Source organism: Pan troglodytes, chromosome 5, assembly GCF_028858775.2.
Source record: "Pan troglodytes isolate AG18354 chromosome 5, NHGRI_mPanTro3-v2.0_pri, whole genome shotgun sequence".
Taxonomy (NCBI): Eukaryota; Metazoa; Chordata; class Mammalia; order Primates; family Hominidae; genus Pan; species Pan troglodytes.
In genome coordinates this window covers 6,646,378-6,662,997 of record NC_072403.2, presented here as the reverse complement: position 1 = coordinate 6,662,997, position 16,620 = coordinate 6,646,378, and the positions used below count along the sequence as shown (strand labels likewise).

At 41.1% G+C, this 16,620-nt stretch overlaps 1 long non-coding RNA gene across 1 annotated transcript in view; it reads right to left on the bottom strand.

Annotated features, from left to right (window-relative positions):
• The window catches only part of LOC129144204 (uncharacterized), a 55,975-nt gene that overhangs the window by 30,251 nt on the left and 9,104 nt on the right, over window positions 1–16,620 (bottom strand). The window contains exon 2 of the long non-coding RNA XR_010157869.1: window positions 4,390–4,564. This is a non-coding gene — a long non-coding RNA (uncharacterized LOC129144204). The remainder of the gene's footprint in view (window positions 1–4,389; window positions 4,565–16,620) is intronic.

Genomic DNA, 16,620 nt, shown 5'->3' with positions numbered 1-16,620 from the left:
TCCTTTCCCCAAGCTCTCAATGTTTCTGATCTCTTTCAGGAGTCATGCTTTAAAGATCGCATCTCTATTTCTAGTTCCTTTTTCCCTGGGACCTTCAGATTCCTATGTCCAGCTCAACACCTCTGTGTATAAGTCTGATAAACATCTTAAACTGAACACTTCCGAAACAGAATTCCTAAGATTTTCCCCAAAATTCACTCCTCCTCCAGTCTTCTCCATCTCAGTAAATGGCATCAAATTCACCTAATTGCTTAATTCACCAATAATAGTAATTACTAACACATATATTCTTATTGGAGGCCAGATTGTGTTCTAAACACGTGTGTGTGTGTCCCATGCACACTCACAATCCCCAGTCGAAGGAGATACTGTGATCATCCCCATTTTACAGATGGGCACAGACAGGTTAAATACCTTGCCCAAATTTACACAGCTAGTAAGGAGCAAAGACAAGACTTGAACGACGTAGGCTCTTATCATCTCCTAACCCTAGGGTTAGGGTTAGTCTTTGCTCGTAAGCACTACTATGCTGTAATAGTTTATCTTTTTTCTCACCCTTCTCACATTCACTCCATCAGCAAGGCCCCCAGTTCTACCTGCAAAGCACAGCTCAAATGCACCTGCTCCTCACATTTGCCTCCACTCCTTTCAGAGCCATCACCATTGCAGGCCTAGGCTAACGCAAACGCCTGCAAATTCTTCTCCATGTTTCAGACTCTTGCAACCCTATAGCCGATCTCTATACACACAAATCATATCATCCTCTCTCCTGCCCATCAAAATCCCACAATTCCATCCAAACTCCTCACTGTGCAGCCCGTGGTATCCGCCCTGACCTGCTTCCTGCATAGCTCATCGACCTCCACCCCATTGTTCTTGCCCTCTCTTTCTGTGATTGCCTGGAGGACCACTTTGCTCTTCCCGGATCACATTCGTGTATGCCTCAGGGCCTTTGCACTTCCCGGATCACATTCGTGTATGCCTCAGGGCCTTTGCACTTGCTGGTCCTTTCCACTTAGAACACTTCCCTTCTCCCCTGAATTCTTACGACTTACTCACTTCATTAGGTCTCTTCCCAAATGTCATCTCCCTCAGACGTTTCCCATGACCTCCATGTGAAATAGGCCCCCTGCCCTCCGGTCAGCCTTTATCTCCTCCCCTTGCTCTCTGCTTTCTCAGTGAATGCTGCCCCATCGGGCATTATATTAAATATGCAAGTGCTCATTATCACTCTCTCCCTCTGGAACGCCTGTGCTACCTCTGGGCAGGGAGGAGTGTTGCCTCGTTTCAGGTTCCTCACTAGAGCCTAGACCTGTGTCAAGCATATAATTAGGGCTCAACACATGTGTCTTGAATGAATGAATCTGCTGTTTTTTGGTTTCACGTTTTCTATGTTGGGCTTCCTTTTTGCCTTTGTTTCTAAGGGAAGTGTTTTGTGGGCAGTGGAGGCGCACATTCAAGTGACACGCGCACCAGCTCTCCCCGGCCCAGACTCCGCTCGTTCTGGCGCAGACTGCGAGTGCTGCCTGCCCACCTCCTGGCTTTGTTGGCTCCTAAATAACCTTCCCCGCCAGGCAGATGCCATGCCCCCTTTTGTGTGGTGAGAATCACCTAATGATAATAATTATCATGGCTGTTTTACAACTGGCATAAAAAGAATTCATGCAGATGATGTTGCCTTTGAAAATTATAACAGGATGGACTATTAAAAGCACAGCCACAAGAAAACACCCTGGCCAGAACTGGAGAGCCACAAGGTAACAATAGCACACGTGGTGCTTTCCAATACTTCCAACGACTGCTTTGTGTCACCTCCTTTCAGCCATGAGGAGCATGCTCTGAAAGATGCCACCCCCGTGAGCAGCTGGGGCCTGTGACGATGACCGGGAACATGCACTCCCTGCCTCAGCTTTTGGTGGCCATCTCTCATTGAAGGGCTTCGGGGCGTGCGGTTCAGTTTCATAAGCAATCCTGGGTCTGGGTAAACATGCTTGACTGATTAATGATAACAGCTCTTAAAACACCACAGACGTTTCCAGTGCCCAGAAATGTTTATTTTTTATACTAAATTAAATTCATTTTCCTTCTCATTCCCTCTAAGGAAAATGGTGACAAATTTAAATTCAGAGTGGACTGCTATATTGAAGATGGCCATGTGCCACAACCTCTAAACAGGCTATGGTTTGGGAATGTATTTCATCAGGAGGATGGTGGGAGGGAGGAGATTTAAGGGCTGGGAAGGAAGGAGGGAAATCCTGGGTAAGCACCGTGCCAGTGAACATTAGCCCTGAGCCGATTGCTTTGCTCACAGAAGGAAGGGTAACTATTTTGTATTTAGCAAATACAGTCATGATCAAAGGTAACTGATTGTGTAATAATTTAAAATATCATCAAAAATCAAATAAAAACCAAGTCAATAAAAAATAATTAAGTAATCATCATGAAGAATAATTTGTTACAGCACATAATAATCCTTATTTATGATGGAAAAAGAAAAGGAAACAAATATTTAACTTACCTGCTTGTGCCATGCACCACGATGCAGACAAGAAGAAAACATTATCTCCATCAGGCACATTAAAAACCTGAAGCTTAGAGTGGTTAATTTTCCCAAGGCAATAGAGGGCAGAACTAGTATCTAATCAACAGCCCCATTTTCCATCTGTTTATGCATGTCTACACTGCCTCCAATGATGACATCAACAATAGGTACTTATTTATATGCAGTATCTATTTTATTTCTATAAATCATTCTGGCCATTTTGTGCTAACAAATTAATTACCTCTTTTAAAAAACTATATTAGACTCTATTAGTCATAGCATCCTGACTGATGTGGGTTTTTCCATATCACCATGGCTCAGGTAATTCCCACCAGCTGTAAGTTGTCCAGTGGAGAGATCCTTCCAGAAAAGCATGTCCGTCCACGGACAGCTGTCCCTGGTTTCTGAGGATTATAGCTCAGCCAAATGATTCAGAAACATGCATGGACCATAGAATGAGCTGGGGCAGGAAGAGACAGTCACATTATTGTGAATATCATTTTAAAACACTGAGCTGAAATAAACAATGGTTTGCAAATCAATTTCAAAGGGCAATTACATATTGCTTCTTCTCATTTTTTTGGTGACTAAATTTTTGTGAATTTAGTCACAAATGGATTTGCAAAGGCACCCATGGTCACGAATAAAACAGGAAGATGCCCAGCACAGCTGTGAACCCGCTTCTAAAGGAAAACATTTGACTCGCTGTTCAGGGTCGGCCATTACACACGTTGGGTGAATCATGATGATGATTTTGATTTTTCTACATGTTGAAGAGAGGCATATAATACCTTCACTTCAGAAAATGGGCACATTTTCTACATTTTAAGATTGAGGCAGGCTAGCCATATTTATTGATTTATTCCTCAATAAGCATTTGCTGCATTCCCATTTGTGTCAAGAACTGTGCTCAGCTTCAGGATATCAGTTCAGCAAGACACTCACCCTGCCCTTGAGTAGCTCAGTGTCCAGGATAGAGAACACAGATAAAAGTGGATGAGTTATCCTTATACATGATCAGTGCCTAAATATCAGTAAAATGCTGTAAGCCATCAAAGACTAGGTAGACACGTGTGTGGTGATCCAGAGCAACCTCCTCTCCTTCATAAAACAAAAACAGACAACAAAATACTTGGCCTAACCTAGTAAACATAATTGTATAGTTAGCAATTAAATTCTTTAGGTTAAGCCTCTTTCTGCTGTTAAGAGGAACATGTTCCTGTAAGAAGTAATAAAAACTGCACTACCAACTTTCTGAAACATCCCAGGCCTTTCTGTTCTAATGTCTCCGATCACAATGAGCCTTTACCACAAATGGCTGTTTCCTGCCATCTCTGAATGTCAAATTCTTATTCATTCTTCAAAGTCCAGTAGAAAAGCCACCTCCCCAGATAAGATCTGTGTGCCCTGGGCCTGCTTTCCTGCTTTCTCACAAATACGTTCCCTACTGGCCTATGTCATGGATATGTTTTCTGATTTTTTCTTTAGGAACACGTGGCTCACGTTGAGGCTATCTGAAGTTACCAAAAATAGAAAGACAGAAAGCACATCTTCATCCTTTTTTTCTGGAGAGTCTCTCCCACCTGGACAGCTAAGTTGGGGCCCTGAATTTCAAATGAAAGCCTCTCAAGGCGTGGGTAAACCTGGCCACTCCAGGACAGCAGAGTCCCTGGCTTTCCAGGTGTGCCCTTCTCTGTCCATGCCCAGCCTGGGAAAAGACCAGAACGTCCACGGAGCACTGGAGCACACAGTAGTACATGGGCGTCTGCCGTCCATGAACCCAAATCAGGATCCCAGTGCACATGAGGGTCCCGATTAAGGTTAAACTGTACAGAATGGAACAATACCTGCTCTGTTTTGATGACACTGGATGTATCAGTTGGCTGAGGCTGTGTTAGGCTGCAGTTACAAGCAGCTCTAAAATCCCAGACGCTTTCTGAAACACAGGTGGCTCTCATTCCTATTACATGCACCTTAGCTGTGGCTGAAGAAGCAGCCTTTATCCAGATTAATGTGGATGCCCTGGAAGAAAAAAAAAAACAAAGGCAGATAGCTTCTGTCGCGCTACGGCATAGATCACCTCTGCTCTCACTCCACTCTCAAAGCAAGTCAGGGCCAAGGCTGACGTTAGTGGGATGAGGGTGTGTCATTCCCTCAGTGGGAGAAGCCTGTCAGAGGGGCAGTGAATATTTTCACAGCAATTTCATCTACCACAACATGTGAGAAAGATTTGGATATTGATGCAATCCAGAAAGAGCAGCAGAGAGACCAGCAGATTTCTACGGAGTTTTAGTGGAAATCTGCTCATGTCACTGGCTAGTTCTAGGCCTTAACTTTCTCATCTATGAAATCAGAGGTTTGGTCTGCGTGGTGTCAAGGTCCCTTCCATCTCTGACACTGAGCCCAAAGCCTTGCAGGGTGGTGATTTATTTTGGTATTTTATCAAGTGCCAGCATCATTTCTATATTTCTCAGAGACCTCAACAAGTAGGGTGCTTGGAAACATTTGCACATTTGCTGAATAAATCAGTTAAACCCTATGAATAACTTACACTGGTATGAATTCATTAGATAATTCTCTGGAAGCCACTTGGATGGATGGAAGGTGCTAACAAACGCCGAGAGCTGCCGGTATGGTGGTGAAAAGACAGAAGACAAGAAGAGAAGCAGACAGCGGCACCTGAGGGCCAGAGGGGCAGGCTGGAAGGCCACAGCTGCGCATGCTCCGTGGGCCATTCCTCCCAGAGCTGCCCTCCCTGGGAGTGAGAGCAGATGCTACGGCAGTTCACAGTTCTTGATTTTCCTGTGGCTGGAAATTCCTAAACTTACAAAATCTCAAGCCACGTATATTTTGAAACAGTGTGGCGATTCCTCAGGGATCTAGAACTAGAAATACCATTCGACCCAGCCATCCCATTACTGGGTACATACCCAAAGGACTATAAATCATGCTGCTATAAAGACCCATGCACACGTATGTTTATTGCGGCACTATTCACAATAGCAAAGACTTGGAACCAACCCAAATGTCCAACAATGATAGACTGGATTAAGAAAATGTGGCACATATACACCATGGAATACTATGCAGCCATAAAAAATGATGAGTTCATGTCCTTTGTAGGGACATGGATGAAATTGGAAATCATCATTCTCAGTAAACTATCACAAGGACAAAAAACCAAACACCGCATGTTCTCACTCATAGATGGGAATTGAACAATGAGAACACATGGACACAGGAAGGGGAACATCACACTCTGGGGACTGTTGTGGGGTGGGTGGAGGGGAGAGGGATAGCCTTAGGAGATATACCTAATGCTAAATGACGAGTTAATGGGTGCAGCACACCAACATGGCACATGTATACATATGTAACTAACCTGCACAGTGTGCACATGTACCCTAAAACTTAAAGTATAATAATAATTTAAAAAAAGAAAAAAAAAAAGAAACTATTGCAAATGGAAAGAGACTTTTTTTTTTCTGTTCCTTGCTTTGTATTGGAAAGCTAGGTAAAGAACACACTCCCAAACCATTAGAATTCAATGACAGGAAATGCTGTAGTATTGCACAAAATGAAATTCCTGATTTTACTGTGAAAAGGAAACGATACCCTTTTCAACCTAACAAAAGAGTTGATTTGCCAAGAAAATGGGCTCAACTAGAAGAAGCTGACTAAGAAGAAATACACAGTCAGTGCTTTTGTTCCCATTCATTCTACCTTTGCAGATAAGAATTTTTAAAAAAGCTCTCCTATGATTCCCACAAATACACAGCATTGCTATTTGAAAAATAACAAAGCACAACTTGAGTTTCATATTTGCTGTTCGGCTGGAGTGATGGCTATTCATCTTCTCTTTACCCAGGCCATTGTTCCTGCCCACATAATCACAGCTTGAAGAGCTCGCTTGTGAGTTCCTTCCTTTGCAACTGTGGTCCACACTAGCTACTCCATTAGTTCATTTCTTGGTTGTAAGAATAAATAGAATGTGTACATTTCCTTCTTGTTTACCAATGCAACCTGAAGGGGATCCAAAAATTTAGCCTGGTTTGAGAAGTAAAAAAGGTTTAGGCTCACAACAGATAAAACGTATCCCAAGCCGGGACACCACGGTGCTGCGGAAAAACCCAACCTTGCTTTTCCCCTCTTGTCTTGTCTTCAGTTCAGCATGATGAGCTGGAAAGCTGCAAACGCTGTAGTGATGATCTGAGAAGTGAAACAGAAAGCAAGTGAGGGGAAGCAGGAGTCTGTATACATGTGCCCTGAAGAATCCTTTGCTTTCATCTTTCCTTTTTCGGCTTTCAAGTGCTCCCGTCACACCAGTGATTTGAACATTTCAGAGAAACACAATGGAGGGAAGGAGCCTGGCCCTGCCTTGTCAGCCCCCTGGAAGACCTGGCTTCCTCCCTGACACTGACTCTGGGGAGGGAAGACACCCCTGTGCCCCTCTCCCTCGTGGCCAGTGGCTTCCCCGGTCGGCTGGGGCGTGTCAGCAAGGCGTGCCCACCCAGGGAGCAACAGCGATTGTTAGGCCTAACGCTTTTCAAATCAAAAGCGTCTGATGCTTTTTACAACCGACCAGAATAGGGCTGTTTCAGGTGGCTGACGTTTCCCATGGCGGGGAGGGGGTTACGGAGAACGTGGATGAAGCCTATCGTGTAAGATGGGAAATGCCACTGGAACTAAGCGTCCCTGCACTAGGCAGCGTCCCGTCCAGAGTGAGGCACAGCCGCACCCTCGGTCAGAACGTGCAGCCCGGCCGGGCCCATGCAGGAAGCCGGCCCAGCCCATTAGCACGCAGTTTTCCTTGGAGACGGGCCATCCTCACACTGTGCCTGCGTCCCCTCCCAGCCTTCGCCCCTGCTCTCTACCCACGACCCGGCCTGGGGTGCCTTGGACGGATCTCTTGCCATTTCCTGCATTCTGCAGGAGCACTAATTGAAAATTTGGGTGGCCTTGCTTATTTATTTTCCTGGAATGCAGTGGGTTCTATTTCCATGGTATTTTCTCAGCAGTGCAGCGTTTCCACTTCAAACTACAAGACGAAGAAGAAGAAAAGCCAGTCCCCGTCAGCACGCAAACACACAACAGAAAAAAACGTCCCCGGTTTGACTCGCAGTCCTGCCTTTATAAATTGTAACTAAATATAAGCCACCAGAGTTGCCTGCTTTTGTCATGAAACTAAAGAGACAAGTTTACTTCTTCAGGGAAAAGGGGAAAACACAGTGATGTGCTCAGTTGCTGTGAAAAGCAAAAGACAAATAAGAGGTAATATAAAAAGTTATTTGGTACCATTGAACAATTGATGCCGAGTGTCTAAAATCATCATAAAATGGACTGAATCTAAATTTTGGTCAGATTAATATAAAAAAACTAAAATTAAAAAACAGCTTGCTTCATCACTGTAGCACTGGGGCTTCACACAAATTTCAAAATGTGCGTGTTACACTAGCATTGTTAGGAATATGAAGGTTGACGGTGAAATATTTTATTTTCTCAAGATGCTATACCACGTCGCTCTAATAATCTACCGCCACTATAAATTTTGTATTGCCTACCATTCACAGAAGGCTCTATTTCAATGGATTCATGTAAAAACACAATTTTGGCAAAAATTAAATTTATATACCTGGCTTAGATAATTTACACCTTAAAACTGACTTTTGATTTCATCTTGGATGTATGCATCTTTAATTTCTAAACTAATGTAGAGAGAATAAATTGTTAAAATCTGATGCATTTTGCATGATACATATTTTTACAAAGATTTAGAATGGTTGAAAATATGTACACGTTTGGTAGACTTAGTTATCAAAGACGATTACTTTTATTCAATACTCTGAAAGTGTGTCCATTGAAAGGCAAATACATTTCCATTTTTCTGTCTTTAAAATGAGACTGAACTTAGGTCATTTTCTTAATCTTGAGAGCTACTTTCTCTTGGTTTATATGCATTTCTGCTATTGGTGTAATTGATGAGCATGGTAATTGCACATCAATTTACCTTGAAACGGAAAATGATAAGAACTTTCTGTGGAGCAAAAGGTGGCCATGTCTGTGAGCTGAAAGTAAAAGCTGGAAAAACATTCGATCTCTCATGTGGGCAACTGATTTAAGAAAGAAAAGAAACTTCATCTGTACATATTAATCAAAAAATTAATGGTATAAATTTGCTATTTTTTGTTACTTTTTATAAATTGGTGATAGCACTAAACTGTCAAACAATCAAATTTTATCTTTACATTTAACAAAACATGTAAAGGTATCTGACTTCTTGGCTGAAATAACTTATTAATGCCTTACTGTAATTCATAAATAGAATTTTTTCATACATATTTTGCCCTAAAATTAAAGGTGTCAAAGAGGGGAAAAAAATCTGTTTGGACTATGCAAATATTGCTAAGCTGAGCCACTTATTTTGAATATGCCCGTGTGAGCTAAATAAGATAATTAGGGTTTTTCACATGATACTGATTCTGCATTTGAAATGCAGAATCATAAGAAATGCTGCACATATAATAATGGCAATACTTTATGTTTTTATAGATCTTCATAGACTATGAAAGTATTTTTACATATGCAATTGAGATTCATAATAATTCTCTGAGGCTCACTTGTTTAAAAAATATATTAAACTAAATAAGAAAAAGATAAAGGAAAATAAGTTTGTTTATTAAAAATATACACACAGTAATAGAACCGAGTATGAAGAAAAGGAAATGTGCTGCAGTTTAAATAAAGAAGAGACTTAACCTTGGATGGCCCTGCAGAATATTTAATCCAGTACAGAGGAGGGTTCTTACAGCAATTCCACTCTTCTGAGCAGTTTAGAAAACAAGCTAGAAAGCATTCATTCACTTGGTAGATTAAAATATATTTAGCATTTTTTCTTTTCATTTAGCCGTTCTAAAATTAAAAGTTAAATGCAAATCACACTATTCATGGCCATATCATTTTCTTCCTGGTAGTGAACCTCTGGCTCTTTCTGTCTTGTTACATTAAATGATATCTTAAGAAAATAAATGACACCTGGGTTGTTATAGTCCATTTGGCTGCCTGGGCTTTTGTGGGTAAGTCTGAACTGATATGGGGAAAGGCATGTTTTACTATTTGTACAAAGTCTCAAAAAATAAAAATTATACCTCTCTAATATTTTCCACGATCCTTTCCACTTTGCTAGGCTTAACAATAAATTTTAGCATGGCTGATGGTTTCCCTTCTGGGGTTGAAAAACTGAAATGTTTTTCAAAGAAATGTACGTCACAGAATAAACAAGAGCAAAATCACTTTTTGTGACTTACCCTTTCCTGGTATGGCAAGAGGCTGCCATTTCCTTTCAACAGAGACGAACGAGGCCAGAGTATGTTTTACAATCTGTGCACAGACTCATTCACAGCTGAATCTAGGCATTGCCCAAAAGCAATTAATTTCTAAAATTTCACAACTATGCCTCACAAAATGCAAAGTCGAGGCGGGAGGATTTATATGACAGAGGGTGGGCCACCACCTGCAGAGCACACCAAGGAGGGACAAGGTTGCTGAATGGTACGCAAAAAAAACCAAAACAAAACAGGAAAGCCTAAGTATGAACTACCTTCTCATCTTTGCTTTCCCTTGAAACTTAACGACTTAGACAGAAAGTTGGAGTCTATGTACAATGTGGGATAACAGAGTTATTGGATCTATGTATCAGCTTTCTCTGTTTGACATTCAACTGTAAACAACAGACAACTCACCTGATTTGGATTAGTTTACCTAAAGCATCAGGCAAAATACACCAGGTTCCTGATTTCTTTTTCTTGGGAAAATACATTGGTTCTTCTGAACACTTTCTCGTGACACACGCAGAAAGAGGCACTATAACTAAGAGAGCAAGGTACCTCTCAGACCACCAGGACTGCAGATCGTCCAGCGCAAAGACGGTCAACTTACTGCAAGATGGGAGAGAAGATGCCTTGTGGCCAGGAAGCCAAAACCCTCCCAAACACAATTCTCCAGTTACACAATCCACAAATGATCTTAAGAGCTGTTGAAAGCAAAGGACCAGTGAACAATCCTCCTATGATGAGTGGTTCAGCCACAAAAGAGAAATGTGTTAATCAGAGAGAATTTTTTAAAAAATTCGAATGCCACTGTCAGCATTCTTTTCACATAAAATTCTGTCAAAGACCACAATTTACAGAAAAGATCAAAGAGATGTAGAGAAAACAAATATTTAAATTATGATTGATGAGACAGAATGATACAAGGTAGGTTAAAACGAGGCTAAGATACAATGGAATCTAAACATCCTAAAGGCCTGGAGCCCCGCAGCCTCTTCCCCCCAGTTCCTGACACACACCATTGCGATTTCCAGTGGGACCTGTCCCCAGTTAGCTCACTGCAACTCTTATTAGTAGCTGCTACCTCCAAATTCAGTTTAAGTTTTCAATCTTTTCTTAACAGTGTGTGTGGGTGTGGATGTGGACGTGGATGTGTGCATGTGTGTGGCTATGTGTATGCATCTGTGCGTATGTGCATGTGAGTGTGGACGTGAGGATGTAGGAGTGTTTGCATGTGGACGTGTATGCATGGATGTGTACGTGTATGCAGGGCTGTGTGGATGTATGCATGTATGTGGGTGGGTGTGCATGTCTGCATCTGTGTGTACCTGTGAGTGCAGGTGTGTGTACGTGGGGGGTGGTGTGTGCATGTGCACGTGTGCTTGCATACGTGCATGTGTGTATCCATGCATGTGAATGCAGGTGTGTGTATGCAGGTGGGGTATGCATGTGTACATGTGTGGATGTGCTAGAGGACAGTGGTGGGCAGTGACCCACAGCCCTCCCTTGGGCTACCTGCCAGGTGAGGCTTGCCCATGACGAAGTGGGAGGCCCTTTGAGCAGGGAAAAGTGACTGGCAGCTGCAGGAGGCCTGCCTTCATCTGCCACTGCCTTGAGCTTCACCAAGAGTGAAAGCTAAAACCACAAAGTCATGGAAGTTACTTGTTACTGTTTCAGAATAAAAAGACTTCTAGTTTTCCCAGGAAAATTTGTTCTGTTAAAAAATAATATAAAGGCGGGCTAGAAGAAGGGAGGAAGGCACAGAGGAACTTATAATCAGTTTTTTGCCAGTTTTCGTCTCTGTCCACTTCCACTCATTTTTTTTTTTGATCGGTTAACTAATAGTTCTCACTTGCCTGCTGTCAGTCATTTTTGGATTTGTAAAATTCTTTCTTCTTAATATTGAAGTGTGACTTTCAGGAAATAAAAAGGCACAGGAATAATAATCCTTATAAACTGAAGATGAATTATTCATGCAAAAAGAATTTTTAAATTGACATCAATTTCCTAATTGATGTCTGTCACCACCCTCATCTGCAGACCGAAGTGCTCGCTTCAACCTTGTGGAATGTTCTGGTGGCCATGATGTACTCAGTGCTTCCGGACGCGGGGCATTCCTGGACTGGCCATCAGGATCTCTGTGCATTATGTTTACCATGGCCTGAGGAGAACTTGGGGTGTGTCCGTAACCAAAAAATAGATGGCAATTTTCACATCTGGGACTCCCATAATTTTTATACACGAAAGAAGGCTTTCATCTCTAAGTGCTCCTCAGCAATTGGAAACTATTTTAAATTATAAATATTAGCAATTTATTAATAATATATTACAGATATGCAAAAAGGATGCCAGCACAAGCTCACTGATCAAAATTACGTTTTTATATTTAGTTATTTCATATTTAAATAAGCAGATTGCTGAGACTTCGTGGAAGTACTTCACTAAATACTGTTTTTACATCACAAAATGCTTCTACAATGGGAAATATTCTAATTTCTACTTTAAAATGTAAGGGAGCTTAGGTTCATAAAAGTTTAATTGATGTTGCTATTAGTTTGTAAGCTAAGAAAACATGAAATTTCATTGAATAAACTAGAAAGCCTTGATTCCATTAAAAACTAACTGTATTCTATAATTATGTTTTATAAGGTCAGTATTCTAAATTATTTAGGTTCATTAAATGTTGTGAAACATAACATTCCTAATAATTTAAAATTTGAATATGTAGTTATTAGATTCCTAATCAGGATGTACATACAGATTTCAAACACTTTTGAATAATTAGCTATAATCATTTTACAAAAATAGTCATCATGATGTGTACTTAATTGTATACTTATCATTTGAAGCTTACAAATGCCTACGTAGTATTTCTACATATTTCCAATAGAAGTCTCAATAATGTGTATGTGAATGTACACATATAATGTGAATTATAATATGTATTTTTCCAGTATGAATAAGTTTGCATTAAAAGATGGAAAGATTAATAGACTATGGGGCACAACATTTTAAAGTCGTGAGTTTATTCATCCTTGAGTTGTAAAAAGATTAGTTGTGACAATAGCTTGTGCCTGGGACAATTTCTGCCCTCAAGTACTGCTTACATAACTGTGTTTACACATAAGCCTGACCAATAGGACAGACTTTATTCAGTTCCGCTAGAAATCTGCTGATTTAAATATGTTAGAGTGTGCTTGAAAAATAAGCAGGAAAGACAGATTCGTCAGAGTTTTAGTGGCTATTTTCTCCAACAGAATTTCTTAGGTAACTGACTTGTATCAATCCCAATTGTAAACACTGAGCAAAGAAGACCTGGCACAAAAAATAAAAAGGAGACAAACCTGGATTTTCCATTTATTGTCCACACCTCCCACCATTCAAAATATGTTTTCCTTGTTTTGTTTTTGGAAAATTAATATTTCAATAATAATTTGAATTATCGTGTCTGTACTTTAATAGTGGATTAGCCTAACTTATAGAAAGCAAGAAAGAACGTGTAGAAAAAGGAACATGGCCTGGGGCGTAACAGGCAAATGTCAATATTTGTTGACTTGAAAACAGTTGAGCTTAAATTACTCCAATGTGCATACACAGAAGACCTCTCTGAATTAGTAGCTAGACAATTTGTGTGAAAATAAACCTTTGTTGTAAGTGCTGTCGAGAATTGCACTGCCTCTAGGATCTGTGAAACACAGATTTCTTAGACAGCTTTAAAGAAAAGAATTATTGAATTGTTGTAAACCAAGAAAAGAAAGTAATGTGAAAATTCTGTAAATATAGAAGATGGACTAAATATGTGAAAGACTCCCCTGTTTGATGTGGGAAGCTGACTCGTCTCTTTCTGGAAGAGCATCCTAAATTCTTTGAGAATTAATTTATATTTTATTTCTCTTAAAGCATGCCAAAAACCATTTGAGGGGCAAGGGCTGATACAGCCATGCATTTCATTCCCCCCCCTTTTTTTTTTTTGGCTGGGGAATGGGGGCAATATCCTACTTTACATTGTAGGGTTTCTGGCCCGAAAATATGTTTACTAGCAAAATCACTGCCAAAACTGAGAGTCAGTAGTTACCAGCATATTTATGTAAAGCAAGAGCTTAGAAAGCTACATGGCGTTTAGGACTTTTTTTCTGGATACTAATCAGCATCGTGCCTCATCACACAGTGCCTAGTCATCGTTCCACGTGGCAGCGCAAGAGGACCAGTGCTTTGAAGCAATCCAGCATTGTCACCAAGGAAAGCATGGTCTATGAATTCTAGTTCAAAACTGATTTTCCTAAAAAATGAAAACTTCCTTCTCAATGTGTTTAACAAATACATGCTTGCAAACAGGAGGTCACTTAACAGCAGAAACAATTATATTTGAACAAATCCAAAACAAAACAATGTGCAGGAACAAGCAGCAATTACGAGCATTTTCTTTCACAAAATGAAGTCTGCAAAAAGGTTTACCATCCATTGAGGTGGCCTTTCTAGGATTAAATTCTAATTATTTAATTGAAGAGAGATTCTCCATTTGTTCTCAGATAAAACTCTGTTGAAAATCCTCACTAGTCTACAGAGTCCTGAAAAGCTATTGTTTCTCAGAAGGAAAGCAGACACGTGTGCTTAAATCTATCATTCATGTCTGTGCATTCATTTGAATTCTAATGAATGTTAGTGGAATGAATATGCATCCTGTCAAACATATATATAAACCACAACAATACTGCAAATCAACACAGACTCACATATCTGGCATCAGAAAAAAATGTGGCCAAGCTCAGGGAGAATTACTTTATGGAAAAACAGGAATTCAATAAAAATGCAAAATTGAAAATGCAAACCACATATTTAATATTATATTGTTTTCCTCTTTATCACTATACTTCACATCTAACCTATTGTGGTTTGGCTTTCTATGTCCATAACCTAGCCAGGGACAAAAAAGCAACGTCATTAGTTCACGGAGCAGAGGCTTTTGGGGAGGTGTGGAAGTGGAAAGGACAGAGGAGCAAAAAGTTATAGAAACAGAAAAGTACCAGCAATCTGCTTTAAGATCAGAGAAAGTAACCAAGTTCCCAGTTTAAAATGGATTGCGCTATAGCTAACACATTTAAAGAATGAAGCACCTGGAAGAAAAAAAACCCTTTAACTGAATAGCAGAACAATTAGTGTGATCTACGACCGCTGCTGGTATACAGTTATTTGGAAAAACTCCACTACCACCACCCATATGTCCTGTTCTACACAGATGGCCAGAGAAAGGCGCCAGAAGAGAAGGCCCCACAGTTCAGCCGAGACTTGCTGCAGAATCGTTGTTTATTAAAAAGTGCAGCTGGGCGCGGTGGCTCACGCCTGTAATCCCAGCACTTTGGGAGGCCGAGGCAGGCAGATCACGAGGTCAGGAAATCAAGACCATCCTGGCTAACATGGTGAAACCCCGTCTCTACTAAAAATACAAAAAATTAGCCAGGCTTGGTGGTGGACACCTGTAGTCCCAGCTACTTGGGAGGCTGAGGCAGGAGAATAGCTTGAATCCGGGAGGCAGAGGTTGCAGTGAGCCGAGATTGCACCACTGCACTCCGGCCTGGGCGACAGAGCCAGACTCTCTCACAAAAAAAAAAAAAAAAAAAAGAAAGAAAGAAAAAGAAAAGTGCAGTCATGGGACTTTTGAGCTTAAAGGGATTTTTGAGATTCTCCTATCCAACTATCTTACTTTTCAAATGAGACAACTGGAACTCTCAAGAGGTCAAACAATCAGGGTCAGTATCAGGCAGGATCCAGAATGTAAGGTTTGGAATTTTCAATGTAATTTTTTTTTTCAAACCAACAGTCCTATAGTCAACTCTTGATTTTTCAGGGGCTGTGGATATTTTCGTTACTTCATTTTTAGTTTCTCACTGCTAAACATTTTTATTATTTTCTTCACCAGGTGTGAAAAAATAAATTCAAACTCAAATTAACTGGCTATGTTCTATGTTCTCATCTTTGTTACAAGGGCTCAGTCAGGAAGAACAAAGGTTCAGACTGTTGGCTAAAGTGTGTCCTGAAAATTATCTTCAATCCTGCATGTACTCCTCGTCCTTTAGTATCACAGAGAGTTCAAAGATGAGCTCACAGGAGGCAACTACCTGCAGGGGGCAGGACATCCAGGGACCTCCACTGGAGTGTGGCCAGGACACAACTGGTGGGCACTCCGGTGCATGCCATCACCTTCAGAAATTATAGTGCATGCCTGAGAGGGGAACGCAGCTCAGTTGGCATCTTAGGGGAAACCTACCAAACACAAAGGGTGAGAAATCTGCTGTTAAGGAGTGAAAAATATTTTACTGGGTTTGTGCAAAACCAAGGGAGCAATGAAAAACTCAGATAAAATTCATGTCATGTTAGATCAAAAGAAATGAGGTATAAAGACAGGCTTTATACCGCGTTTCATATGCAAGGCGATCCTGGGCAGTGGGAAGCCTTCATAAATGAGTGTCAGCAAGGCTCAGATCCTGCAGCAAAGGCCAGAGGCCAGCACCGTGTCTCCCTCCGACGTGCAGCTGCAGCTAGTGCTTCTGCTCCGGGTGGGGTGATATGCCTGGACAGCAGAGGTGCAGAGTGGCAAGCCAGCGGCTGCTGCCCTAAGACTCAGTCCACACTGCACACCATCACATCAGTGGGTAAAACTGGGAAGATGGTGCCATTTCCCATGTTTTTCCTATTACTGCTGACATCACTGACAAAATGCAAATTGGCCTTGTTCCCACTGAATAAAGAGGACCT